Below are 21,912 nucleotides of genomic sequence, written 5' to 3'. Positions count from 1 at the left end.
CCTTCTCAGATGACATTAATACTTTAACATCATTAATTCTCTGTATCTGTGATTATTAAATCAGGGAGTTATGAACGCTCTGGGGATCTAATGAAATCTGTATCCTATTCTCAGAAGGCAGATTTACACTATGCATACAGCCCCCCAAGCTAAACTTCTTGTTAAGAATCTGTCTTGAGATTCTGTTTTCTTTTTGTTTGTTTGTTTGTTTGTTTGTTTTAGATGAGGTCTCACTGTCACCCAAGCTGGCACCATCTCGGCTCACTGCAACCTCTGCCTCTTGGGTTCAAGCGATTCTCCTGCCTCAGCCTCCTGAGTAGCTGGGACTACAGGCACACACCACCATGTCCAGCTAATTTTTTTGTACTTTTTGGAGAGATCAGGTTTCACCATGTTGCCCAGGCTGGTCTCAAACTCCTGAGCTCAAATCATCCACCTGCCTTTGCCTCCCAAAGTGCTGGGATTACAGGAGTGAGTCACCACGCCTGGCGCCTCCCTAGATTCTTGATTCTAGAATGCAATTACTTAACTCTGCCTGTTTATAAAGCTACATACTCTGGGCTGGGTGCAGTAGTTCACGCCTGTAATCCCAGCACTTGGGAGGCTGAGGCAGGCGAGTCTCTTGAGATCACCCTGGCCAACATCGTGAAAACCCGTCTCTACTGAAAATACAAAAATTAGCCGGGTGTGGTGGCATGCACCTGTAATCCCAGCTATTAGGGAGGCTGAGGCAGGAGAATCACTTGAACCCAGGAGGTGGAGGTTGCAGTGAGCAGAGATGGCACCACGGCAATACTCTGTCCCTGAGGCAATGGTTCTTAAGCTTTTCTGGGGGATGTGGGGAATGGTGATCGCACACCTGCTGAGACCCTGTTAAAAGCTATGGACTCTTTCCTCAGGAGAAAAGCACACATGAACACATAAACTCGCACGCAGCTGCAGGTGGTTTCAGAGGCTCACAAACCCCTGAGGTCCATGCTTGGAGTCCAGATTCAGAATCCCTGGCGCAATCCCAAGCCTTTGGCACTCCCTGGAGCCCTGAAATGCCCAACTTCCTTTTGGGCCAAACTGGTTAAACGTGAATTTTGAAAAAAGAAACAAAGCCAGGGATAGAATTAGCTCAGCACTCCCAGGGGGCTGCCTCACAGCAAGCACTTTCAAAGTGTGTGTGAGAGAATACGATGCAGAGGAAGAATTTCTTGTACTCTGAGTACCGCTGAAAAGCATTCAATTTGGGAGGGCTCCACGGACAGGAAGAAGAACCAGAAGGTAAATCCCAAGTTGGTACCTCTTACTTCCTATGTCCCATGCCTTTGGGATGGGGCGGGGAGGGGAGTGTGGGGGTAGGAACAGGAGTCTTGTTTTAATTCTGAGTTGGATGTCCTCTTGCTTTGAAAGATCTCTCAAGCAGCTGTACCAAGAACCAAACCCCAAGACCTCTACCAACTGTCATGGCAAAGGGGACTGCTAGGACCTGGGAGGAGGGCCTGCAGGAGGGGTGGGCGATTTGGCAGTAGCTCTCCAGAGGTTAAATGGGCACACCCCAAGTGAAACGGAAGATTCTGCAGATGACTCAAATCAACATTTAAAACCATTCCTGCAGGCTTCAAACATCACCCCAGACCCTGATAGGCAAGAGCAAGCATGGTTTTCTGAGGTCAGAGAATGCTGCCTGGCCTCCCTAGGGGGCAGCAGCTCTTAGAGGTGGCCCTGGCAGCAGCAGAAGCATCACCAGCCACAGCCCCAGTGACGGCAAGGACAGGAGTGGCATCACCCCAGTGCTGATGCTGCTCAGTGTTTCCATTTCTGGGTCTGCATATTTGTGTGAATATGTGAGTGTGCTTATGTGTGTGCGCAGGCACAAGCTTTGCTGTGGACAGGGATGTGTCTGTGTGTATCAGAGCAGATGCATGTGTGCGGGTGTGGCACCCACATACTTTCAATACAAAAGTTCTTCCAGGGGGCACAGAGGGGTTCACCCAGTGGTTAGAGATTTGCTTATTTTGGAATTGACTTTTTTTTTCAAGTTTCAGAGCCATTTGTGGGGAAAGCAGGCAGCACCCTAGGAAACATCCCTTCCTAAAATGTGCATACACATGTGCCAAATGCAGCCGCTGAGGGGCTAGGGAAGAGAGGCCTGGCGCTCTGGGGCCTCATCCCTGCATCCTGCTTCTGAGGCTGCTCGAACTCTTGCAACATCTCAGAGTCGCTCCATCAGACCCTGTAACACGGAGGCCTTGGTGTCTTAGAAGGAGATAGGGACAGAATCTGTGGGAAGCCTCCACTGTAGCCTGACAGTTCCATGGTGAAGATGAGATTCCCAGCAGCCAGCCCAGGGGAGTGACAGTCACAGGCCTCCCAGAGACCTGGCCCAGGAGTTTCCTCAACACGCTTTTTGGAGGCTTTATGAAGCAGAAGCGTAGCTAGGGCTCTGGGAGGCAGGAAGACTGGGTTTGAGTCTCAGATCCCCACAATGGGCAAAATGTATTATTCACTCAGCCTCCACCTCTGCACCTGCAAAATGGGGACAATGACAGAACCTCTTCCTTAAGGATATTAGGAAGACTCAAGGTAATGCCTCCACAGTACACTGCTCAGCACTCCCCATCCCACCTTACAGATGAGGCTGCCCTGGCTCTGGAGCACCCTTGGAGGTCAGCCACAGCCTTTGCTGCAACACCATCGCAGGGGAGCATCTCCCTCTGTGCCATCCTGTGTGCCTTGTAAGTATGCATTCCAAAGTGCTGCCACACAAACCTGCTGCACGTAAACCTCCATCTCAGAGTCAGCTTCCTGGGAACCTAAGACTTGAGGTGAGATCCCTTAGGGAGCAAATGAAGTGAGAACAGCCTTGACAAGCAATTTTGGAGGAACAGTAGGGACAAAAACCTCCCTGGAGTGGATTCAAGAAAGAACGAAAGGAGAAAAACAGCACAGCAAGTGTAGGCAACTCTTTCCAGGAGTTTTGCTGTTTTACTAGGAGCACAGAGATGCAGAAACAGCAAGCCATTTCCCCAGGACTACTGCACGTGCTGAAATCGGGCCCTAGATACGGACACCTGTCCCGCCTGCCTCAGTCTCAACTGCACACAGATGTTTCTTAGCAGTCTTCAGCAGAAGAGCTGCTCTGATACAAGCTAGTTCATTCCAGCTGGGAGCAGAAGTGCAAGGCGTCGGCCTTGGGTGATGTCCAGAGCTGAGTGTCGGGACCTCTGAAGACACAGGAGGCAGCTCCCTCTTGGCTGCGCCTACCTCTGCAGGACAAAAGCCTCTAGCCCTTGGGTAAAGGCAGATGCCTGGCCTCCCCCGACTCCAACTCTCTTCAGTTACACACCCCTGCCTACAGCTCTAGCACCACAGAAGATACCCAGTAAAGCCACTAGCAACCTTCCCACTAGGCCCCCAGATCTGGCTTATTAAATTGTCTCCTGTCACAAGGACCACTTACTTACAACAGCTGTTGCTGTGGCAACCAGGCAGTCAGCCTTCCGCTCCAGCTAACAGCCATGAACCTCCTGCTGACTACTTGGCTTAGGCAACTGCAGAAGATGCCCCCAGAGTGTCTGTGAGGCTGGAACACGGCGGAGGACGTGGGAAGTGTGGGACAGGGAACGGGAGGCTGTGCAGTGCAGAGATTTGGAATTGTTCTGTCATTCGCTACCAACAGGTTGGAAGAGCTATGAGATGACTCCCGCCAGAGGGGTTCCCACACCTCGCGATGCAGGCCACTTCTCCAGCCACACCTCCTTCCCCACTCCACTCCCCATCTACAAGCTGAAGGAGGGAGGGCCCTCCAGGGACAGAGAGAGGGCCACACACAGCTAGGACAGAATCCTGCCAGTGCAGGTGAAGGGCGCTGGGCACTCACCAGCCCTGAGAAAGAGGGGGGCATCAGGAACTGGCATTGGCGGGCCCCAACGTTGCTGTTGAGAGGCTGTAACTCCGCTGCCCTCCTGACTCTTCCTGAGCGAGGGGCTGCTTTCTTTAACCAGTCCTGAATGTCTCTAATCTGAATTTGTAGCTGAGTGACTAGAGATTTTGAAGTTGCATAGATGAGTGTTCAAACCTTAGTTCTTTCACTTGCTACCTGTTTAACATAAGGCAAATTACTTAACCTCTCTGAGCCTCAGTTTTTGTGGCTGTAAAATAGGGATGAGTACAGTACTGACCAACAAACAGTTTCAAGGATTAATTGAGGCAGAGCACATAAATATGTAAGATACAGTGCCTGGCACATAATCAGCTCTCAGTAAGTCGGTACTATTATTGCTATTACTGCTATTGTTATCATCACTGATGATTATGTCACTAGAAGACCTAGAGGCTGAACACATAATTGAGAGACAGAAGAACTGAGAATGATAAAAGCAAACTTCAGCATATGATCTACAATATGGTATTATTTTTGTTTTAAAAAAATGTTAACAGTGGATATCTCTAAGTGACAGTGTTATATTTTTCTTTGTAGTTTGTTTTTTCAGCTTTTCTGAACACATAATACTAACGTAATTAGAAAAAAATACTCTTAAAGGTTGAGGATGAGCATTAAAAGTGAGTTAAGTACTGAAAACCATGGACTGGTACACTTTAATGGGTGAATTGTATAGTATGTGAATCATGCTTCATTAAAGCTGTTATTTTAAAAAGCCTTAAAACATGAGTCAAGGTGTACAAGAATAGCCCATTCAAAAATTCTTAACATAAAAATGTATTAACTAAAGAAAAGAAAGTAAAAGAAAGAAAGAAAATGAGGCAAAAGCTGAAAAACAGAACTATTATGTAACAGTTAAAAGGTTCGATAACTCACTCTATTGGTGAGGCAATAGGAAATCAAGACTTGCAAGTGTGTACAGCTGCTGGGAGTGTCAACTGATGTAACTGCCAAAGAGGGCAAATCAGTGAAAATTACAAATGCTACAAATGGACATACTCTCTCACCCAGCAATTCCTTTTTAGGAAATGTATCCTAGAGATGTTTTGCATGATAAATGACGTATGTACAAGGCAATGAACCACAGCATTGCCTGTTAAGAGTAAAAGACTGGAAATAGTCCAAATGTCCATCAGTAGGTGGCTGATTGAATAAGTTATGGTATAGCTACACAATGAAATAATATGTAGCTGTAAAAGGTAAATAAAAGAATGCAAATAAAAGACTGTCTTCTGATATGGAAAGATTTCCAAGCTATACTATTAAGTGCAAAAGAAATCAAGGTGCAAAATACTATATGTAATATGCTACCTTTTGTATAAAAGGTGAGAAAAGACATCTATCTATCTATCTATCTATCTATCTATCTAGTTTTATTTTGTGTTGAGACAGAGTCTGGCTCTGCCACACAGGCTGGAGTGCAGTGGTGTAATCTTGGCTCACTGCAACCTCTGCCTCCCAGGTCCAAGCAATCCTCTCACCTCAGCCTCCTGAGTAGCTAGGACTACAGGTGTGTGCCACCATGCCAGGCTAATTTTTATATTTTTTGTAGCGATGTGTTTTTGCCATGTTACCCAGGCTGGTTTTGAACTCCTGAACTTAAGTAATCTGCCCACCTCAGCTTCCCAAAGTGCTGGGATTACAGGCATGAGCCAACACACCTGACCAAGACTATATATTTATATTTTCTTGCATACGTGATATGGTTTGGCTTTGTGTTCCCACCCAAATCTCATGTTGAATTGTAATCCCCAGTGTTGGAGATGGGGCCTGGAGGGAGGTGATCGGATCATGCGGGAGATTTCTTACAAATAGTTTAACACCATCCCCCTTTGTGCTGTTCTCATAATAGTGAGTTCTCATGAGATCTGGTTGTCTAAAAGTGTGTAGCACCTCCTCCCTCTTCTCTCTTCCTCCTATGCTGGCCATGTGAAGTGGCACACACCACCTTTACCTTCTCCCACGAGTGGAAGTTTCCTGAGGCCTCTCCAGAAGCAGAAGCCTTTATGCTTCCTGTACAGCCTGGAGAACCAAGAGCCAGTGAAACCTCTTTTCTTTATACATTACCTAACATCAGGTATTTCTTTACAGCAATCCAAGAATGGACTGGTAATGATATGCATAAAGAAATTTTGGAAGTTTCCATGAACAAAACTGTGGTTGGAGGGAACTGAGAACTAAGCAGATGGGGGATAGGACTTTCCAGAGTGAAAGGAATACCTTCTTATACTCCTTGGACTTAGAACCTGATTAATATATTACCTATGAGAAATTAAATACTCCAGAAAAAAACGAGTGGTTTCAACGAAAGAACAATAGCAAAATGTTAATGTTAATTTTTTTTTTTTTTTTTTTTTTGAGACGGAATCTTGCTCTGATGCCCAGGCTGGAGTGTAGTGGTGTGATCTTGGCTCACTGCAACCTCCCACTCCTGTGTTCAAGCAATTCTCCTGCCTCAGTCTCCCATGTAGCTGGGACTACAGGCACGTGCCACCATGCCTGGCTAATTTTTGTATTTTTAGTAGAGACAGGGTTTTGCTCTGTTGGCCAGGCTGGTCTTGAACTCCTGACCTCAGGTGATCTGCCCACCTTGGCCTCCCAGAGTGCTAGGATTACAGGCGTTAGCCATCGTGCCCAGCCTAATTTTTTTTTTCTTTTTTTTGAGACAGAGTCTCAATTTCACTTTGCCCCTCAGGCTGAAGTGCAGGGGCACAGTCTCAGCTCACTGCAGTCTCAACCACCCCAGCTCAAGTGATCCTCCTGCCTCAGCCTCCCAAGCAGTTGGTATTACAGGCATGCACCACCACACCCAGCTAATTTTTGTATTTTTGGTAGAGGTGGGGTTCCACCATGTTGCCCAGGCTGGTCTCAAACTCCTGAGCTCAAGCAATCCACCCGCCTCAGCCTCCCAAAGTGCTAGGATTACAGGCGTGAGCCATGGCACCCAGCCAATGTTAAATGTTGAGGTGGTTGATGGGCCCATGGGGGTTCATTGTATGTTTAAATTTTTTCATAATAGATTATTAAAATTTTAAAAGGTATTCATAAAGATCAAAAGGTGGAAAAAATCCAAATGTCTATCATCTGGTGAATGAAAAAATATGAGGCATATCCATACCATGGAATGTTATTCATCAATAAAAATGAACAGACTACTAATATAAACTACAACACGGGTGAACCTCAAAAATATCATGTGAGCCAGCGTGGTGTCCTGTGCCTGAAATCCCAGTTCCTTGGAAAGCTGAAGCAGGAGGATCCCTTGAGCCTAGGAGTTCAAATCCAGTCTGGGCAACAAGATGAGACCCCCCTCTTTAAAAGTGAATAAACATAAAAAAAAAATCAGGTGACGTGAAAGAAGCTAGTCACGAAAGACTGCATATTGTAGGTTCCATTTATATAAAATGTCTCCCCTAAAAAGCAAATCCATAGAGACAGAGAGTAAATTAGTAGTTCCCTAGGGCTGGGGGTGGGAAGGGGAAGTGACTGTATATGGGCATGCGGGATCCTTTTGGGATAACAGAAATGTTCCAAACTTGATTATGGTGATAGTTGCACAAGTGTAAATTTAGTACAAGTCCTCAAATTGCAGTTAGAACTAGTGAATTTTTTGGTATGTAAATTGTACCTCAGTAAAGTGGCTTTTTAAAAAGGTAAAAGAGGGCTGGGCACGGTGGGTCATGCCTGTAATCCAGCACTTTGGGAGGCCGAAGTGGATAGATCATTTGAGGTCAGGAGTTCAAGACCAGCCTGACCAACATGGTGAAACCCTATCTCTACTAAAAAATACAAAAATTGGCCAGACACAGTGGCATGCACCTGTAATCCCAGCTACTTGGGAGGCTGAGGCAGGAGAATTGCTTGAACCCAGGGGGTGGAGGTTGCAGTGAGCCGAGATTGCGCCATTGCACTACAGCCTGGGTAACAGAGCGAGATGGGAGGCCAAGGGGGTGGATCACAAGGTCAGGAGTTCCAGACCATACTGGCCAACGTGGTCAAACCGTCTCTACTAAAAATACAAAAATTAGCCAGGCATGGTGGTGCATGCCTGTAGTCCCAAGTACTCAGGAGGCTGAGGCAGGAGAATCGCTTGAACCAGGGAGACAGAGGTTGCAGTGAGCCAAGATCATGCCACTGCACTCCTGCCTGGTGACAGAGCAAGATTCCGTCTCAAAAAAAAAAAAAAAGTGTGGGTTCTGGCATTGGCCTCACTGGGTGAAAATGCCAGCTCTCCCAGTGTAGCTGCTCCTTTATCTTCCTGTTCCCTTATCAGTAACGTGGTCCTGGGAATAACTAATGCTTACTATAAAGCCAGGCATTGGTTCCAGCACTTTACATATATTAATATGCTTAAGCCTCATAACTTTCCTATGATCATCATCATTTTACAAATAAGAAAACTGGGCACAGAGAGGTTAAGTGACTTGCCCGCGGTCACACAGCTAGCAGGCAGTAGGGCAAGCAGTAGCCAGATTTTAAGGGCCAAATGCTTAAGCACCATACTGCACCACCTCACAATGACATCACCTATTTCAGGTTGTTATGAGAATTAAATAAAAACAATGAATACAAAGTACTTGACATAAAATAAGTGCTCAATAAATGCTAGTCAGGGAAGAAACTACTACTTAACTGACTCAAATGGTTTGAATTGGTCCAGTTGTATTTTGAAGTGATTGGGGAGAAAAAAGCCAAGCCTGTTTAAGAGGTAGTTTGTCTGAAAGAAAAGTGCTTAAATCTACAGAGCCTCTGTAAAGAAATCCCTTTTCTATCTGGTTTAGATGTTAAGAGGTGGAGTAAGAAGTCAATGCAGTTCCTACCGCACCTGGGTTTCTTTGCAGCAGTGAGGCGGTGTGCTGAGGAGTTTAAAGCCCAGGCTTTGGGGCAGGACAGAACAGCATTTGGTCCCGGCCCCTCTACCAACATGGCCATCTGATCAGTGACAAGATACTTAACTTCTGTTCAGTCTCAGCCTCCTTGTCTGTAAAATGGGTTGGGGGAAAAAAAAAAAGAAGAAAAAAAAACTTGCTTGGAGGTTGCAAGGATGACATATTGTAATATGTGTAGAGTGCTCAGCATAGGCCATGGCACATATTGAGGGATTAACAAGTTCAGTCAATGATCTTCCACCTAATTTTCTTGTCACCACAGATGCATTTCTCATTACAGCTCATTAAGGAAGTGTAGCACTTTATCGAGGAAGGTTAACAAAAGGTCTTGTGCTCTCAGCACTGTGATCTGACTCTCCACACTGGGAAAAGGCTGCCCAATGGGCCAACCCTGTCATCATCCTGGAGGGACGACAGGAACTTTAGCCCCTGAGTACTGCAAATCAAACTGGTAGGGGGACGCCACCATCACTAGACTAACGAGAAAAGGATAAGGTGCTTTAAGTAGATCAGTGAATTTGGTATAAGAAAGGTTATTGTGGGTAGAAGGAATGATTCTCCGTCTCCCCAGAGAACAGAGAAAGAGCCACTGGGTCTAGACTGGGGCAGGAGGCTGGCTAGGTTAGCCTTAAAGGACTTTCCATGGGCCATTAAACCAGCCAAGGGTATGGAAGGAGACCCGCCTTGGTGTCATTAGGGCGGAGATGCGCTCAGGAGCAGTCAGCTGTGCTCCTTCCCCGGGGCTCTGGGATGGCACTCCCATTCCCTGCCCTGCCTGCGCCGGCCTCAGGCTCCTCTCGTAGAAGGAGCAGGGCCCAGCAGGGGCAGCAGCATTAAGCAGCTGACTCACCTTTTCCCCTCTGTCTCAGGGCAGAGTTCATAATGGGAAACAAAGATGTGGTCCAGCATGCTAGCTAAGAGCACTAAATCGGGAATGAGGGGACCTGGACGGGAGTCCCGGCTCTGCCACTCACCAGCTGTGTGACCTTGTACAAAGTACTTCGCCTCTCTGTGCCCATTTCCTCTGTGCCCCAGGCCCTACCCCACATGGATATGGGGAGAGGAAAATGGCTTAGCACGCCTGGGGACAGAGTTAATGCTCCATAATTAGCAGCTACTGTTAAGCTTGTGTTGAAATTAAGACAAAGCCACCCACAGGTCCCCTTTCCCACCTGAGGTTCTTGTCTTGAGGAAGGACTCAGGATGCCATCAGGCCTGTGCCCAGGAGGGGTATCTGAACCCCTCCCAAGTTAGCAGTGCCTGTGGGGTCACACCCATTACAGGGCTTGGGGTGCCTACTATAGTAATGACTGCTTTTATGGCACTGAACAGTTTGCAAAGCAATTTCACACGCTTGCTCAGTTGAGCTCTTATCTAATAAGCCTGTGAGCATTCTCATGGTAGCCATTTTACAGATGAAGAAATGGGGGCAGTCAAGGGAGGCGACACAGCCAGTGAAGAAGGACTGAAGTCCAGGGGGTAGAACTCCTGTTCCACGTGACTTCGAGCCCTTCCTGGCAGAGGTGAGGATTGTCTTTCCCCACCCCACTCACTCTCCTCCTGAGTGCCTGTGCCTGGTGGTCGCTGAGGGCAGCAGAGAGGCCTGGCAGGCTGGCTCAAGGTCAGGGCTTGGCGCATGTCTGTGGAAGAAGGTGCCTTTCCCACTGTTCTGACCAAAAGCAGGGTGGGTGGCGACAGACCCTGGCCTCACTGGGTTGTGTCCTTGTCAAGTCAGCTGTATGAATAGCTGGTCTACTGGGAGCCACCCAGCCTAGAGACTCGGAAAGTCAGAGCCAAGTCTCCCTCTTATCTAATAAGCCGGGGAGGGGCGCTTATTAGATAAGAGTTTTGGGGACAAACTTCAAATGTTCCCACATAAAATTTTATTTTACTTTATTTTTTGAGACAGGGTTTCATTCTGTTACCCAGGCTGGAGTGCAGTGGCGTGATCTCGGCTCACTGCAACCTCTGCTTCCTAGGCTCAAGCAATCCTCCTGCTTCAGTCTCCCAAGTTAGCTGGAACTACAGGCATATGCCACTATGCCCAGTTAACTTTTTAAAATTTGTCGTAGAAACGGGGTTTTACTATGTTGCCCATGCTGGTTTTGAACTCCTGGCCTCAAGCAATTCTCCTGCCTTGGCCTCCCAAACTGTTGGGATTATAAGCATGAACCACCACGCCCAGCCTGGAAGAAGTGTACTTGACACTTGAGCTTCAAACCCTGTCTCCTGGCCAGTGGGCTGCCGCGCCCCAGAACCATGTCTCTCAAGGGAGCTCTGTGGGTCCTGAAGCTTCAGGGAACCTTCTCTGGCGATGTTACCTTCTTCTAACACAGTTTAACTCTTGTCAGTCATGGAACCTGGATGGAAGGTTTTGGCACTTAATTCTTCCCATTTAAGGCTGAAATAGCATTTCCATTCTCCAACCTCATTTTCGAGGGCTGGTAATTTTCCGAGACCATTACCATTTGGGCTGTGATGGTTCCAAGCCCAGAGGTGAATGAAGTACACGAGTTATTTTCCTAAGCCAGTCTGAATTCTGGGAGGCACTTTCAAGAGTCACATTCTTAACGTGAATCTTTCAATCACTCTCTGCCATAGCATCTTGGGGTCAATGAGAGCCTTACTATTTTTGCAACCTTTTCAACTGCTTTTGTCAGTTTAAAACCATCAACAGTGAAACCGAAGGGCAAAGCCCCTGCTAACATCTTGTCTCAGCTCCTCTGCAGGGGCACCAAACACAGATGATTCGGGGAGTCTGTCCCTGCTGTGCTGTTCCCAGCCGCAGGCAGCCTGGGTTCAATTCTGATGTCTTGGGACAGCTTTTTCTTCCCCCGCCTTCCTGTTTGCTTGCAAGGCCATCCAAGATGCTGGTTTCCTGAGGCAAAGGGTCCTTCTCCTGGGAACACATATTCGGTAAAACAACAGCTGCCTCCTAGGAACCTGGCAAAGATCTGGCAAGATTGTGTGGGTCAAAGTGCAAACTTGAGAGCATCTCCAAATTGCAGTTCCGGTGAGAAAGATGAATACGTGGCGTGCGACAGTAACTACCACCGTGGCACTGTCCCTTGCTTTTTAAAACCTTACACATTAGATCATTGACATTGACCAACAAAGCATAGTTCATATGAAATTAATTAACAAAAATAACTCAGAACAGGCCGGGTGTGGTGGCTCATGCCTATAATCCTAGCACTTTGGGAGGCTGAGGCGAGTGGATCGCCTGAGCTCAGGAGTACGAGGCTACCCTGGGCAACACAGTGAAACCCCGTCTCTATTAAAATACAAAAAAAAAAAAAAAAAAAAGTAGCCGGGCCTGGTGGTGGCACCTGTAGTCCCAACTATTCAGGAAGTTGAGGCATGAGAATTGCAAGAACTGCTTGAACCTCGGAGGTGGAGGTCGCAGTGAGACCGTGCCACTGCACTCCAGGCTGGGCGACAGAGTGAAACTCTGTCTCCAAATAAATAAATAACTCAGAACAATGTCCACAATGGGTTCTGGGGACAGCGTTTGTTCTGGGAAGCCTAGTATCCATTTCCTCTTCCTAAGAGCATCCGGGTTTCACTCCGGGGAATTGCCTCTTGTTTCTGAGGGTAACGTCACCAGGAGGGTGAATGCAGGAGTCTGGCCCACTACCACTATCACCACCATGGCAGCTGGGGCAGGCCTTGCAGGCCCCTGTGGAGACTGCCCACTTCTTCCCACCAAAGGGCAACCACAGGATGTAGGCTGAGCCAACAAGACCCTCTCAAGCCTTAGGCCTGAGACCAGCAACTGAGATTTGTAGAGTCTGAACCTTCCAGTGAGCTGAAGCCCTCAGAAGTTTGGCCACAGAGACCTTCTGAAGCATCCTGGTTTCCAGTCTCCCCTGCATCACATTCCCTGATGACTTGTTAGTTGTGTAAACTTAAAACCAGAGACTTCAAAATGGATTCACTGAGCCTCATACAAGTTCAAGTGTTACATGATGACTTCCACATGGATCTGCCACTCTCAAGACTCTCCAGCACCTCAGCATCCCTCAGAGGCCCCAGAAGGGAAAACAGTGAGATTTCTATTTGACTGAGTGTAGTGACCCATGTCTATAATCCTAGAACTTTGGGAGGCTGAGGTAGGAGGATGGCTTCAGGACGGGCGTTTGAGACCAGCCTGGGCAACAGGGTGAGACCCTGTCTCTACAAAAAAAATTAAAAAATTAGCCAGGCATGGGAGTGTGTGCCTATAGTCCTAGCTACTCAGGAGGCTGAGGCAGGAGGATCACTTGAGCTCAGGAGGTTGAGGCTGCAGTGAGCTGTGATCACACAACTACACTCCAGCCTGGGTGGCAGAGTGAGACCTCGTCTCTAAAAAAAAAGAAGGAAAAAACCTCTATCCACTCGCTAGGATGACAGACTATGCCAATATCAGACCCAAATATGGCCCTGGTCCACATGTGGCTTCTCTCATTCTCCAGGCGTTGGCTTTTCCAGACCTCATATTGAGTTTTTGAAGTTTCTGACACTGTGGAAACTATTTTCCAATCTACAGAGTTCTGGGTTGATTGAAACCGACTGGAAGTTCTGATGCTTGAAGAGATAGCCTAGGAAGGGCCCATTAATTTCATTTTCTCTGAGTAATTCCAGGTGGTAAACTAGTGAGGTCTGGGGCTGCAACTCACCAGGACTGGCTAGGTGCTCAGTCAATGCAAAATGAATGAAGGAAACGTGGCCAGCCTGCTGGGTGTTGGGGAAGCATGGGGGCCAGGGTTACTGGTGGGAGAGCCACTGTTTCACATGGGCCTCCTGTGTCAGCGGGGGTCGGGTTTGGTAGCATCCCCACTAAAATTCATTCACCACCAATTGCATCAGAGGTTTCTTTGCTGTGGGCTGTCAGCCTGTTCCAACTGCCTTCTGGTTTGCCTTAATGCAGAACAAGTGCCCTGTGGCTTTTTAAAGAGGCAGCAGAGGGTAGTGGGAAGAGTCCTGCTGGGATGCTGGAAGCCAGGAGGCCTGGATTCCAGCCCTAGTCTGTCCAAACAAGCTGTGCAACTTTAAACAAATGATACTCTCTCCTGACCTTCACTTCCTCCCCTGTAAATTAGGCCACCAGGCGGCTGTCCAGGTCACTTCCTAGATTTGACTGGCCCTTCTTTCAGTCCCTGCTGGAAAGCAGTGCACAAAGAATTAAGCTAGGCAGTGGCAGACACTGTTAGTTTGCTTTGGACTTGGAGGGTCACTGATCCCAAGAAACACTTTCAGTTCTTAGCACTTCAGTTTTTGAGGACTTGAGAAGCTTGAGGGAGAATTCAGAGCTCCTGGTGCTATGGAGGGTTTTCTCTGAGTCCTCAGAATTAGTCACCAAATACCCAGGCGAGGATCAAGAGGAGAATTTTCTACAGGTTTTAAGTCCTGCAGTTGAGATTTTTGGTTAGCATATCTCACTCAGAGGCAGCTGCATCATTTCCAAGCTGTGTTTTCACCTCAAATCTGAACACAAGAGGCAGTGTGGTCCAGGAGAAAGAAGTGCGGGTAGGAAAGGTGGGCTCTGTGTTGGCTGTGCTGGCCAGCAGATGGCTGTTTGCCTTTGGACAAGTCACTTAACCTCTCTGGAGGTTGGACTTGATTTCTGTTCACTTATTATGTATTCCCTGGAGCATTAGTCACAGGGAGACAAAAATCCAGAGACGTGTAAGGGAGGGAGCAGGTACCCCTCCCACTTCCAGTGAGGGAGCTCAGGCTACCGGAGCAGTTGTAATTGCTATATTGCACCAAAAGGGAAACACTGTGTGCTGCTCAGTTCTGTTTGCTGAAAAGAAAGATTACCCATCCGCCAGGAGAGAAACGCTTCTTTCTTGCACTGAATTCTACAATTCACTCATCCTTGCATTTAGCCAGTAAACGCTTACTGAGCATCTGGCTAGGCCACTGTGCTGGGCCTGCAACAACAACCAGACCTGAGGCTCTTGTGCCCAGGGAACCAACAGGGATTTTATCTCTGGGATGTATTTCACACAGTGGAGATACAATGATGTCAATGGCAATTGTACAAAAGATGCTCAAAGGGGCCCTATGAAAGTGAAGGTTGTGGTGCAGAGTTATAATTGCACAAAGATGGACCAACAGTGGGCAGAGCCACAAACCATGGTGAGGTGTGTGGGGACTTGATCTGGAAAACCAGGAATGGTGAGTGACTCATATGTCTTGGAAAGTCTCTTGATTCACTGATGGGAGCTACACTGGTCAAGAAGATGCAGAGTGTTCTGTGGCAGGCCTGGGGCAGAAGGGTCCTATGTTTTTGACTGGAAAAAGGGCAAATCGTGTGGAGATGCCAGTCAAGACCTGTCTGTTTACACTCCCTTTCATTTTTATTAAAACATTTATATTTTATTATAAAATTTTTCAAACATTCTGAGGTTGAAAGAGTTGTATAGTGAACATCCATCTGGATTCCACTGTTAACATTTTGGTATATTTGCTTGATCATACAACTCTTCTCTATCCACCCTTTCATCTGTCAATCAACCCATCTTGATTTTTTGGTGCACTTCAAAGGAAGCTGTAGATCTCAGTATATTTCACTTAAACACTTCGCATGCGTATTATTAAGTAGGAGTTATAATATGTGTGTGTAAAATGAACAAATCTTAAGAGTGTCTTTGGCCAGGCACAGTGGCTCATGCCTGTAATCCCAGCCCTTTGAGAGGCCGAGGCAGGCGGATTGCCTTATGTCAGGAGTTTGAGACCCCTGACATGGTGAAACCCCATCTCTACTAAAAATACAAAAATTAGCCGGGCGTGGTGGCAGGTGCCTTCAGCTACTCCAGAGGCTGAGGCAGGAGAATCACTTGAAACCTGGGAGCCAGAGGTTGCAGTGAGCTGAGATCACGCCATTGCACTCCAGCCTGAGCTACAAGAGTGAGACTTCGTCTCAAAAAAAAAAAAATACCTTTGGATGAATTTTGGTAAGTGCATACACCTGTGTAGTCCAAATCCCTACCAAGAAATGGAGTAGTAATATCACTCCAGAAAGTTCCCTCATCTATCCCTTCTTAAAGGATTCTGCACTTGTCCCCCATGCCCTACTCTTTGCTATCCTACCCTATGAGTTCTTTGCCCTGTGGTTCTGAGTACCTGGCCACAGCGAGTTGCCCAGGCTGGGCACCTGACCCAAAGCCAACCCAGCCAGGTGCTGGTTAAAGAGCGATCTTTAACCTCTTTGGCCTGGCTTAGCAGGGTAGGCCACAGCCACTAGAGGCTCTTTCGAGAAGTGGGAAACTGGTTGCACTGGGGTGGGTGCGGGAGTCAGACCAGGATGCTGAGCTGAGGGGCCATGAGGCAGATCTGGGTTGGCCATGATTGCATGCCATGTGCCAGCAGAAGTGTGGAAAAGCCAGGGCTAGTGAGGGGTAGGGGGTGTGTACCCAGAAGACGAAGAGACTCTGTGTGAGAGATGGCACCGTCCCTGAGGGACAGATGGAGATGGGGGCTCAGCTTCCTCCCCTTTCAACTGCAGTTCCAGTTCTCTGGTGTCCTCACAAAACCCTCTTTCTCTGAGGGTCAAACAGGCCCTTCCTCCATGTGACTGCCACAGCCCCAGCTACAGTGGTGCCTACAATGGAAATGTAGACGGCGGTACATTGTGCAGGTGCAAAATTGACAGTGTGGCATGAAAATTAAAGTATCTTTCTTAAATGGAAGTCATCCTACTTCCATGTGTGGTTTATCGGCACGACCTCACTGCTCCTGGAAGATGACAATAATGACGACAGTAATGATGAGAAAGGCACACAGGATACTACACATTTCAGAGGTGTAATCTCATTTGATCCTCCCAACAATCCTATTCCCACAACAGGCACTTTTATAGTCCCTGTATTAGTCCATTCTCATGCTGCTATAAAGAACTGCCCAAGACTGGGTAACATAAAGGAAAGAAGTTTAATTGACTCACAGTTGTGCATGGCTGGGGAGGCCTCAGGAAACTTACAATCATGGCAGAAGGGGAAGCAAATACGTCCTTCACATGGCGGCAGGAGAGAGAAGTGCCAAGCGAAGGGGGTCAAAAGCCCCTTATAAAACCATTAGATCTCATGAGAACTCTCTCGCTATCAAGAAAACAGCATGGGGGAACCACCACCATGATTCAATTACCTCCCAGCTGGCCCCTCCCATGACACATAGGGATTATGGGAACTACAATTCAAGAAGAGATTTGGGTGAAGACACAGCCAAACCATATCAGTCCCCATTTTGCGACTGAGGAAACAGAACAGAGGTATACTTTGCCCAAGTTCACACAGCTAGTAAGTTGTGGAACCAGAATTCACCATATTATGAAGCCGCAAGTCACAGCATTTTGCTGAATGAGAGGCTCCTGTACCTAAACGGTGCTCAGTGGAGGCCCCAGAGTCCTGCCGAGGGTGGGTGGCAAGTTTTCCGCCCAGGAGCATTATTTGTCATGAGTGAGCAGCCACGTGTAAAAGCCTCCTGGCTCTGGTTCCCCAATGTCACCTTCGTCTGCACATGCCACATGGGGTGAGTTAACTGGAAGTTACAGCCCCAAAGCTGACCCGCTGCTGGGAGCTCCTGTGTGCAGCTCCTAAGACAGGTGCATTGATCTCTTTCTCCTTGCTGCTGCTGATGGGCCCACTTGCCTCTGGAGTCTGGAGGGTGGCAGGATGGCCTGACTGCTGGCATTGAGGTAGTGCCTCTGCTTCCTTGTGCCTGAAGAGCAGGCATCCCCTTCTCGAGGAACTGCAGCAGGTGTTTGGGGGAAGATAAGGAAGAGGTCCAGCCCTGAGAAGTCGAGTCTAGTCTCAGGAGAGGGCCAAAGATTGTATAGCAGGGCAAGTGTGAGCACCAAAAGGCAGGAATCCATTTTTCCAAATCAGGATGGGTAAGGATGTGCCACATCATTCTTAAGCACACCCTCTCCTGGTATTTATCCGCACCTCTGTTATCACCAATTCCCACCTTACTGTAAGCAACTTGAAGACAGGAGCCAGAATGTTGTTCTTGTTCTTCTTTGATTTGCCAGTCCTTTGTATACAGTTCCTGATACATAGTAGGTGCATAATGAATATATCTTAAATGAATGAATACATGACACAGGGAAGCTGAGAGAGCAGAGGGATAATAATACAAACAAAATTAATGCAGCACTTACTAAGTGTTGGGCACCATTCTAACAGCACCACTTAGAGTAAATAATCAAATCTTCTTAACTACCCTGTGATGTAGGTATGAGGCATAGAGAGGTTAAGTAACTTGCCTGAGGTCACACAGCTAGTAAGTGGTAGAGCTAAATTTGAACCCAGACAGCTAGATTCCAGCATTGGTGGTCTTCATCCTTGTGATGACTACCATCCTATCTTTCCTACCTTGGAAAAGCTCCCCGGCACAATACGCAAAGCTACTCACCAGCCTGAGCCCAAGAGTCAGGACTTGTAATAGGCCAAGTGTGACCATGGCAGACAAACCAACATCCTAGCAACCACGACATGGGTGATGCAGACTATGAAGGGCCAAGTGAGCAAAGAAACTGCAGCCATATCAATACTGGCCAGCCTCCCTCCGATTCAGGCAACATTTACTGTGTGCCCACCAAGTGCCAGGCACTGTCCAGGCCCTGATGCAGCTAAACAGGTGCACTCCCTGATGTGCTCAAGGAACTCAGGTGAAAGACATTAATGATCCATCATTTGTGATGTGCTTGTTCTGTTCCAAGATGTACTAATGTGTGCACAGTGTCTCTTTTCATGTAATTCTGTGACTATAATCATGCTCATTTTATTGATGAAGAAACCAAGTCTGAGAAAAGTGAGATCACTTGCTCCATGGTAAATGCACAAATTTACAGGTGTCTGCATGGCAGGGGCTGATCTGGTGGTACAGAAGTGCACACCACAGATGGCCTTGCCCCTCATAGGCTGTAATGCTAGTGGAAGAGGTGGGATGGAGAGCAGTAAAGAACACATAAAAATCATTTTGGTCAGGCGCGGTGGCTCAAGCCTGTAATCCCAGCACTTTGGGAGACAAAGGTGGGAGAATCACTTGAGGTCAGGAGTTTGAGACCAGCCTGGCCAACATGGTGAAGCCCCGTCTCTACCGAAAATACAAAAATTAGCCGGGTGTGGTGGTGTGCACCTGTAATCCTAGCTACTCAGGAGGCTGAGGCAGGAGTATTGCTTGAACCCGGGAGGCGGAGGTTGCAGTGAGCCAAGATAGCACCACTGCACTCCAGCCTGGGCAACAGGGGGAGCCTCTGTCTCAAATAAATAAATAGGACAAATTCTTAAGCCTGCACTTAGAGCAGATACAGGGCTCACGTTCACATTATCTTTATAAAAGGGAACCCTAAAAAAATCATTTCCGAGGGTGATCACCGTGGGGAAGGCAATACAGCAAGGTACAGGCTGGAGAGGACTGGGGAGAGGAGCCAACCTTGGTCAGATCTGAGGAGCTGGGGGTGTTGTATTGTAGGCAGAGAGGATGGCCTGTGCAAAGGGCCCAGGGCAGGACAACTTGAGGTCCTGTTGGTCCTGTTGGAAAGAAAGGAGGGCAGTGTGGAAGGAGCACAGTGAGTGGAGGGAACAATAGATGAGGAAAGTCAGGGACTCGAATCCAGATCTGGTTGACTCCAGGCCTGTGCACTCCAGTGCCACTCAACACGGTGTCCACGCAGGCAGCGTGCAAGGGAACTATGCAAGGAATCGCCTCCAGGGGACGCGGGTGGTCCCAGGTTACAAGCCCCTCTGAAAGTGATGAAACCTCACCATGCAACTTGAGTTGTCTTCACATAAAGAAAAACAAAGTCCAGCTAGTGCAGACATCCTCTTCATCAAGTCTGATGTTTCTCATAGGTTCTTTGGGACAAACCCCACAACGAAACATATGAAAATTCATAATCCTAACACTTAGTCTTTGAAGTGCTCTGTGCATGCAAATACCAGCAGGAGGCAATTTCAAAATGAATGTTGTTTCTTTAATGACCATCCTGGTTACTTGGGGTTTAGACAGGCCCTGGGGACAGTCTCAGCTCCTACCCAGCGCCCACCCTTGGGCAGAGGACTGTGTTTGGAGTAATGGGAGACTGTATTGGGTCCTTCAATACAGGCTTGTAAAATATTAGGTCTCAGAAATGGCACATGCCTGTGTGCTGGGATAGAGAAAGGCTGACGTCAGAGTTCTTTAACAAGCCACTTCTCGTTGGGGTCACGTGAGCACATGAAACCCAGGAATGGAGGGTTCGGCTGGTGTCATGACTACATAGGGATGCAGCCTCCAGCCCTGCTGGCAACAAAGGAGAGAGATTTCCACCACCAGGCTCACAGAACATTGAAAGCGGGGAGGGCAGGCAAGCAGAGCACTGGGTCCACCAGCTTTGCAATTGTCCCTCTTTTCCTCTCATCCTTTTCCTCCATCCCAATCCAGGGTTCTTTAGGGGCTTTGAGTGGGACCCTGCACACCTAACAAGGTCTGGAGCTGAATGAGGTCCTCCTCCTGTTTAATATGCCTGTGTGGTTAGGAACCCAGAAGCCTGCTCTATATCCTAGCACTGTGACTGATATAGCTGCTCTATATCCTAGCACTGTGACTGATTAGCTGTCACACCCTCTCTGAGTCTCAGTTTTTTCATCTGCAAAATGGAGATACTGACAGTTCCTAGTTCACTGCATTAAATCAGAGAATGTGTCAAGCTTTTTGCTCTGGGTATGACACACAGTAGGCCCTGTAGGTTCAATCATTGCAGAGTCCCCAAGTGCTCACCATTGACCAGGCACTGTGGAGGTCAAGTACAATCACAGACTCTGTCCACTGGGTATACAAGGAACAGCTAACGAAAAGCAATCTGCAGCACAGTTGCGTTGGTGCACAGCAGCTGCTGCCCTGGTCTTGGGCGTTGCTGTGGGCATGTGGTGAAGACACCGTGTTTTTATTAGCCATGAGCAGTTTGGCCACCTTTGCAATTCATTGCAGCGAAGGCAGTGGGGGCTCCCCTAAGGGCTGTAACCTCAGTTTCTTCCCCAAGGGGAGGAAAGGGAAGAGAAGACATCATGAAACTGATGGAGCCAGGCCCTCTCAGGGAGCTGTACAACCTGGAGGTAAAGAGCCTTTGGGCCCTAGAGTTGCCCTCTGGATTCTAATCTGGCTGTTCCCCGAATCTGGCACCAACTCTGGGACCTTGGACAAGTGACTCAACTTCCATGAGCCTCATCCAGTCAACAATGTTCATTGTACACTTTCTAGGCGTGGGCACTGTGCTGGATGCCTCAGCTCCCTTATCCAGCAAAAAATGGTAAGAAAAAGGTACGGTGATTCCTCAACAAATTAAAAATAGAATTACCATACGATCCAGGAATTCCACTTCTGCATATACACCCAAAAGAACCGAAAGCAGTGTCTTGCACACATATTTGTACACCGTGTTTGCAGCACCGTTATTTACATTAGCCAAAAGGTTGAAGCAACCCAGGAGGTTCACTGATGGATGAATGGATAAACAAAATACAGTATAGACATACATAGGAGTATTTATTATTCAGCCTTAAAAAAAGGAAATTCTGACACACACTACAACATGGATGAACACTGAGGACACGACGCTAAATGAAACGAGCCATCACAAAAGACACCACTTACAGGATTCCACTTATATGAGGTACCTAGAGTAGTCACGGTCATAGAGACAGAAAGTAGGACAGTGGCCTCCAAGGGCTAGGGAGAGGGGAAATGGGGAGTTAGTGTTTAATGGGCATGGAGTTCGAGTTTGGGAAGATGAAAGAGCTCTGTAGATGAATGGTAGTGATGGTCACACAACAACGTGAATGTCTTTAATGCCACTGAATTGTACATTTAAAAATGGTTAAGATGGTAAAGTTTATCTTATATGTATTTTACTACAATACAAAATTTTAAAAATAAGAAAAATAAATCAATACTAGGCACCATTATTTCTGTTGCATGGCGGGGGGGCGCCCCTGGGAACATGAGTAGGTTATTCTGGGCTGGGCCCTCCTGTAGTCTGTGTGGCTTGGGAACAGAATAAATACCAGCTTCAGGGTGAAGCTGCAGTCTCTTTCCCCAACAGCGCAGTTTTATTTCTCGGCCTAG

At 47.6% G+C, this 21,912-nt stretch overlaps 1 protein-coding gene and 1 long non-coding RNA gene across 4 annotated transcripts in view; one reads left to right on the top strand and one right to left on the bottom strand.

The window, feature by feature from the left end:
- The window catches only part of GALNT16 (polypeptide N-acetylgalactosaminyltransferase 16), a 96,036-nt gene that overhangs the window by 54,360 nt on the left and 19,764 nt on the right, over positions 1–21,912 (bottom strand). The gene's annotated exons all lie outside the window — the stretch shown is intronic.
- Positions 1,154–4,655, top strand: LOC144330334 (uncharacterized). Its single transcript, XR_013396400.1, has 2 exons — positions 1,154–1,269; positions 2,028–4,655. It is a non-coding gene; the product is annotated as an uncharacterized LOC144330334 (long non-coding RNA).

Source organism: Macaca mulatta, chromosome 7 (assembly GCF_049350105.2).
Source record: "Macaca mulatta isolate MMU2019108-1 chromosome 7, T2T-MMU8v2.0, whole genome shotgun sequence".
Classification (NCBI taxonomy): domain Eukaryota; kingdom Metazoa; phylum Chordata; class Mammalia; order Primates; family Cercopithecidae; genus Macaca; species Macaca mulatta.
Note: the sequence above shows the minus strand (reverse complement) of the source record. Positions and strands in the feature narration are given on the sequence as shown.